The sequence below is a fragment of the Aulostomus chinensis genome, chromosome 7, assembly GCF_037954235.1.
Source record: "Aulostomus chinensis isolate RoL2024-O1b breed Wild chromosome 7, RoL_Achi_v1.0, whole genome shotgun sequence".
Classification (NCBI taxonomy): Eukaryota; Metazoa; Chordata; class Actinopteri; order Syngnathiformes; family Aulostomidae; genus Aulostomus; species Aulostomus chinensis.
The window spans coordinates 22,870,903-22,878,437 of NC_141326.1; the positions used below are offsets into that span (position 1 = coordinate 22,870,903).

At 44.0% G+C, this 7,535-nt stretch overlaps 1 long non-coding RNA gene across 1 annotated transcript; it reads left to right on the forward strand.

The window, feature by feature from the left end:
- The first annotated feature begins 192 nt into the window (after window positions 1-192).
- LOC147259112 (uncharacterized) lies at window positions 193-5,539 on the forward strand. The gene is made up of 4 exons (XR_015116829.1): window positions 193-215; window positions 5,105-5,138; window positions 5,241-5,301; window positions 5,509-5,539. It is a non-coding gene; the product is annotated as an uncharacterized LOC147259112 (long non-coding RNA).
- The last annotated feature ends 1,996 nt before the right edge of the window (window positions 5,540-7,535 follow it).

Below are 7,535 nucleotides of genomic sequence, written 5' to 3' on the forward strand. Positions count from 1 at the left end.
ACAACAAGGAACAAAGCAAAGAAACAGTTTTAAAAGGCTGATGCCTGGTTGTAATCACTTCCTTCACTCCTCTGTGCTTGTCTGCAGCTTTCCTCGGGCCGCTGTAATCTCCAGATGAGGAGAAGGAGCCCAGAGAAATCTTTCAACTTGAAGTTGCCCCACAGATTCCTTTCCAGACACAATACCACCCCCCACACATTCAGAGATAGAGGACGGTGAGGAGAACCGGCTGACAAGTTGTTGATAATGAGCCGACAACGTCTGGCTTCAATCCAGCTGTGTCATTCCAGCGTGGCAGGAGTCAGGAACTGGGGAAGACACCAACCTATTTCAAACAATAAAATAATTGTCATTTAATAATTATCATTATTTAAAAGTGCTAGCTGAACCAGATGAGCAGCACTTGACTTGACTTAAAACCAAGATTAAGATTTTTTTTTTATCAGCGTCAGTTTAACCTTACTGAACTAGAACTATGACATCACAGTTATACAGTATGTCTCTGCGTCTGTGCCTTGATGGAATTAAATTCTACTGGGATGTGTGTAGCTTAACTTAAATTGGCTAAAGCCTTGTAAGCACTGTTTCCCATATTAGTCAATGAAGTGCCCTTTTCAACAGATGATTTGTTTAAAATCCCAACAAACCCTACAATACAATGTTCTCTTGCATGATCATGCGCATGCTTGCGTCAGATGTAATGACATTTCCTCCACAGCAGCGAGGACACAGTGACCTTGACTTTTGAATGCCAAAACCTTTACGGTTCATTCTTCCTTCAGACTGCCAAATTTGAAAAAAAAAAAAAAAAATCCCTCTAAGTGTTCCAGAGATAGTACATTCATCTGAGGTGACCTTTGACCCGCACAATCTTTTCACCTCTTCTTTGACTCTAAATGGATATTCATGCCAAATTTAAAAAAAAATAAATAAATCAAGGAAGTCAAAGTTACTGTAGTGTCTGAGAAGTTGAAGTGTTTTTTTTCTGTTACAGGAACACCACTATTATTACTACTACTACTATTAATAATAATAATACTATTACTGCCACTACTACAGTGTGCCAGCTCACACACATGCAGCCTCTACACTTTAAATACTGTGCTCTTTGTTTTTGTCCAGTTTCAAAAAGCATGCATGGCGCCCACAGCTACAATCTTGACCTCAAGAATGTGAGCCTGCAATTGGGCCAATGGTCACATTCATCCCTAAACACACAAAGGACCAACACAAATGCATATCTGTGGTTTTGCATTCAACAATCTCCCTTCATGAATTCTTTAGCTGTTGGTTGAATAGCAGCGTTGATGTGACTGTGTATGTGCAGAAGAGATCTCTCTGTGTGGAGTCTCCATGTTCTCCCTGTTCCTGCTGGGTTCTCTCTGGTACTCCAGCTTCTTCCCACAGTCCAAAGACATCAAGAGGGGATGAGGCTGATTGATACTCTAAATTGACCGTAGGTGTGACTGTGAGTGTGAATGGTTGTCTGTCTCTATGTGTTGGTCCTGTGATGGACTGGTGACCTGTCCAGGGTGAACCCCACCTCTCGGCCGTTGCTGCTGGGATAGGCTCCAGCCCCCCGCGGCCCTTAACAGGAATAAGTGGAAGACAATGGATGGATGGATGGATATATCGAACTGCATTAATGTCTTTTTCTTCAAAATGATGATTTAGTGCATATTTATTAATTATCTGAGACTGAAAATATTGATTGAATATGAGATAATAGGAGCCTTTTTGTGGTGTATATTTTAGCGCTCATATCCTATCTGCTGCATAATGTGTGAATGTCAGTGGCCGTATCTGAGGGGTACAAGAGGGCATGCTCAAGAAAAATTGTGAAAGATAAAATCGTGCCACATATTCACATGCTCTATCTGTAGAAACCAGGCTGCTGATAAAGCTGAGGAGGGCAAGGAGGTTAGCTACCTCTACTGTGTAGCAATCTCTCTCTCAGCCAGGGGCTTCTGGGAAGAGAGTTAAATGATACGGATGACAAGACTTTCTTTTTTCAAAATCGTGTTGTCATTTATATACATTTGGTTTATTTATGTGAAGTATATATGTAAGTATGGGCATATGGGTGTTTCTGTCCGTACATTACACGCTTGGTCCGAGAAGCATGACTATAACTGATGTTAGGATGTCTTTGTGTCTTTAGTCTTCAGTGGTGCTTGAACTGATACAAGATGTTGCAACATTTGGATACTAGAGCTTCCATTTTTTAGGTATTTGCATGGTCAATTTTGTATTTTAATTCAGTTAATGTTACGATGAGCATTTTGTGATTTACAGGATCAGCCATGATTTTGGTGTTCATCCGGGGCTATCATCAGTTCCTGAAGGGAAGAGATGTCCATTCTACCAAATCTGCAAACAGGAATCCCGCTGCTGCTCCATCAGCTGATCAAGTCCACCAAATCAGATGTGCTATACAAACTGGCAGCCTCCATCAAGGGTGAGGTAGGGGAACATCTAGCAGGGGATGATGGAACAGAGGGGGAACTTTTTAAAAAGTGACAAATTGTCAAGTCATTAGAACCAAAGTTTGACCCGCCTATGAGTCTTCAATGATCTCATTGCTGAATTACTGCAACAGTCTTTAGCAGCAAGAGAAGCTGTGAGTTGGTGCCAGAGCCTGACTTGCTCGAGGCCCCTTTGGTAGCAACTGTTAAGGCAAACGTATCAGCAGTTGCAGCCAGTCGGGCAACTGATGTGATGCTTCTTTATCCCCTCAGAGTCAATCGCAGATACACAGAGCAGGTTTTCTGAAGTCAAGATTTTGATGTTAGCTGTAACCAGGGGTGAAAGTGGCTTAAAAGTCTTGCTGGAACTGTACGTCCTTTGAGCGTGCGTTAAAAAAAAAGCGCACACCCAAAGGGTGTGTGCCGCCAGCGAAGTTTTACGGTTTTTAATCGGTTTTGGGTGATTTTTATTACAGGTTTCGGGTGTCTATTCCCCACACAACTGCAGCCCCCATAGCCCCATCCTTCCCGCGCTACCCCTGGGAATGCTTTGAAAACTGCTTTTTACAGTAAGTGCCCACTACAGTGCTAACAACAGGGAACAAGCAGACATGAAAAAACAGATCATCAATATCACTCAATGATTTATTTAGCAAAATATCAGTTTACACTTTACAGTGAGTGACACAACACAAAACGTGGAAAATTTCAAGAAAAATCACTAATTTGATTTTGCCCTCTGTTTTGTTTTCTTTCTCTTTTTTTCATTCTGTGAAAGCAGAACATGTGTAGTTTGAACCAATCAAAGCTAACAATGTTGGTAACGTGACCCACGTGTCCGTCTGTCAGCCAACCAGAAACGCCTAGCATGCGGAGATGCGCTCATGGGCACGACTCCGTGTCAAGGCGGTTTCACACTGAACGCGCAAGGCGCAGGCTGCGCGGGTAAAGTCCATTCATTGTGTATGTGGGCGTGCTGTGACGTCACATGAGCGCAAACCAAGCCCAGCAACTCAGTAACGCTGCGCGTGCTTGCGCCCCACCCCGAGCAGCGCGCCGCGTCTGCCGCGTTCAGTGTGAAAACGCCTTCTGACGTTTTCTTTATTTAATATGAGATTTTGACAGCTCCCTTCTCGTCCTTTTTTTAACGGAAGTCCATTGCGGCCGTGAATATTTTACCGGTACTTGCGTTCCGGGTCGTTCCAGCTCACTTTCACCCCTGGCTGTAACACCATGGGTGGTTTCTTGAAGAGGCAGAAATGATCTACACTGTCCCAAATATAATCAAGCCTGGTACTTTTAAACATGTGCTGATGAAAGATGGGTTAACAGTAGCTGAGCTGGAGCGCTTCCTCAGAGAACACTAACACGACTAGAGCAGTGCAGAGTTATTTCAGGAACTCAGCAAAACAAGGACAGAGAAAACCAACAGTTCACTTATCGGTCAATGGGACTAAAACGGAGACTACAGTCGGCTTCCCAGAAATTTCACTCGACGAACTTGCCTGGGCAGTATTTCTCTCCTCTCTGTATCAGGGAATAAATGCAAGATATGCACATATGTTAGGAGAGATCTTAAAACTCTCAGTACCTGTGACTGATGATAGTAACTGTTTGGATGGCGAGATGCTTGATTAGATGAACAACTGATTTATTGACATTTATACACATTCATTCATCAATGGCCTTGTGGAAGGCTGCTTTCACACAATGCATTTCTGCCCAGTGGATGGCTTCAAAGTGGAGGTCACACCTGACAGTGATGAAGAACCGCCCAAAGCTGAAGGTGCTCCAACCACCTTTGATTATCAATCATATCAGCCATCAGTGCGTGGGTTTGTGGGGCCCCCTAGTGGGACTGAGGCCCTTAAGCTGCCGCTCATTTCGCTCACAGGCTGGGACGGCTCTGGTAAAAGGCCTACTATATGTCAAGCTAATGGCTTTAATGACAGGTCTTACATCATTAACTCATCCTGACAGCTTAAATGCCATTTCACAGAATGGATTTTTAAGAGACACCTGTGGTGAACCTGTAGCAGCTAGCTCTGCTGGCGGATCAGTGAGATATATTGTCCTCTGTTTACCTACTGGTTACTTATAAGCACACAATAAACCATTAAGAGAGGCAATATTAGACGTCGTGAGTGAGAACCCATGAAAAACATGGGATGACAGATGAAAAATGAACATAATTTCATGTTTACATTGTTTATTTTCCAATATCCACATGTCATTGTTTGTGCAAAGGTACCATTGTTGTTAGAGCTTGGCCTCCATAGCCATTCAGGAGACAAAATTTGCTTGTGGATACACCAGATGGATCAACAGGCTGAATAATTACTCTCCAGTGGCAGTGTATCATTGTCATTGTCAGCTGGTCATGTAATGGATCCTCAGCACCATAAAAGACAGTGATTCACCCCACAATCCACTTTACACCACCGGGCTACCAGCCTTTAACTCCAGGCACCAGTGTGCCGCTCTGCGGTTGCTTAGCAACTAAAGGGAATTGGAGGTGCCTTTGAATTAGGGCATTTTAGGAGGTGATTTATATGAAGACCTTGATGATAAATGCATCCATAAATCTGGAATGTTCTACCATCCATTTCTGTGTTCATCACTGGAATTTCTAATTTTAGTTGCTGCAGCGTCACAGAGCTCGTGCCAGCTGTGGTACGTGACTGTAGCTCTTCTTTTGATGCAACATACATTTTTAAGCTGTAGTATTAAAGGAGATGACATGAGTGTGGCCTGTTGCCACGGCATCATAAACAGGAAATGGGAAGGGCCCAGCGCTACCAGAGGACTCTAAATCAGAGTGGAAGTTGCCTGAGAGGTCAGTACATTCCCATAATATACAGCCTGAAATACACAAACACACACTTATATTTATAAACGCTCTAATACACATACATATAAATATACCTCACAAAATTTATACCTGCAATGCTATACAGCTAATTCTATCCACACACTTCCCACTCTTTCCTTTGTCTTCCTTGGAGTGTAAAAAATGTCTCCCTCTCACTCCCCCTCATGAAAGAAGAGCAGGAGGGAAGCTGTGCCGGTCCTTTTGGTGGCCTCCTCCATGCAGGTTCCATCCCCTACGGTCACCATGCCAACCTGTGTGAGGAGGAGGCTTAACTGTGGGCCCAAAGAGACTCGATGAGGTCTTGGGATAATTAGCAGCTCATTATGGAGCCCATGAATGGGCCTCTGAGCCACGAGGGAGACTGCAGTGGAAAACACAAGATCCCATCAAATGGAGCCGCTCTTAAGTACGTATGAAAGAGAAACTGGTAAAGAAAATATTACTCTCCTTTCACACCTACAAATATAGCTCATAATCCCCATTTTTAAGCCTCTCTGCATGTGTGGGTGGTTGTGTGTACGTGTTTGTGTTAGTCAGAATATCTTCCTCACACCAATCAGAATGTTTTTTTCTCCCCTAGAGGCCTGAGTTGCTCCATAAATGTATGAAAAGCAGTCACTCCTCCCACACACATACATACATGTACACAAGTCATGATGTGACTCTGAAACTTGAGCTCGCATGAAGTACAGGAACACCGTGCAAGTAGCACAGATCCTCAGTTAAGCTATCTGTCTATCATCCCTGTCCCTGTCCCTGTATCTCACTATGTGGCTCTGCCTGTTTGGCATGCACGCTGGCGCGAGTCACGCAGACAAAACCAAGCACACCGCTGTGCCAGGTGACCCACATTGCACTGCAGTCGAGTTTAACCGTGCATGAGCTTCATTGTGTGCGTATTATGTCCCTGTGTTTGCATCTACTGCATTCCAAAAGGGTGGCTGTTGAGGATAGGTGGCAGGTCCTGCTATTTGAAGGTGACATCTCACCTGTATTATTGTAAATATATTGTAGCCACATGAGGTGTCATTGCTTATTGTTTGAACCGTGCCACTGCATACTGTACCAGCACGGATGAGTGATTATTAAATCATTCATCGCTACCCTGATGGGAACTGCATTGCACAGGAAGTGTTAACAGCAAGTTAAGATCGTGCTCTGTTACTTCAGGGAAATTCACAACAGGCAGGACATTTCTGATTTGATATGTAGTAAAATATGCAGCGAGATAGCCATAAATTGTAAATATTCCACACATATCTACATGTGGAAGTGCATGTTGAACAGCTGTGTTTTCAACGTTCATTCTTTCCAGCACAGACTCTCCAGTCTCCAGAGGTAGAGTGGCCGTCTAGCAACTGGGGTTGCTGGTTCCATCCTCACTTCCTCCGGTGACCATGTCGAAGTATCCTTGAGCAAGATACTGAGCCCCTAATTGCTTCTGATGGCCCTTCAATGGACTGGCAACTCGTCCAGGGTGAACTTCGCCTCTCACCGAATCCAGCACCCAGCCCCCAGCCCCCCCCCCCCCACCCCCCACCCCCCACCGCGCTTAACGGATAAGCGGTATAGAAAATGGATAGATGGATTGATGAGTGTATTCTTTCCAGCAGCAGAGGGCGCTAATTTACTACTCGGATTGTGGTATTTCTTTTTGCCTCTTTGGGTTTTATGATCAAAGTTTAAATGAAGTTGTTATTTGTAATGAAAAAGTAAAAATACACAGTTCAGATTCAAAGCATTCAGCAAATCTAGAAGACCAAATGAGTGCAGAGTGAGATGCTGCAGCCCTCCAGTGTTGAGCTGTCATGGCAAGAGTGCAGTGCTTGCGCCCCCTAGTGGTTGTGAAGGTGAGCGTTAAAGAGCAGGAAAGCAGTGAAAGATCATAGGCGAAATTTTACTGACTGAGTGGGAACTTTGAAATAAATGCAGTGATTCAGAGTTTGAGTATGCTGGTACATCTGTGAGTGTAAGCAGGTCATTTCCCACTCTTTGCATGGCACAATGGCGGTAGTGAGCTTTTATCTCAGTTTCTCAGTAATGACACATATCTTTTTTTCAATTAAATATTACACAGAGATGTCAAGGCAGCACGGTGGTGCAGTGGTCAGCACTGTTGTCTCACAGCAAGAAATTTACTGATTCGAGCCCCGGCTCCAGCACGGGATCTTTTTGTGTGGAGTCTGCATGTTCTCCCT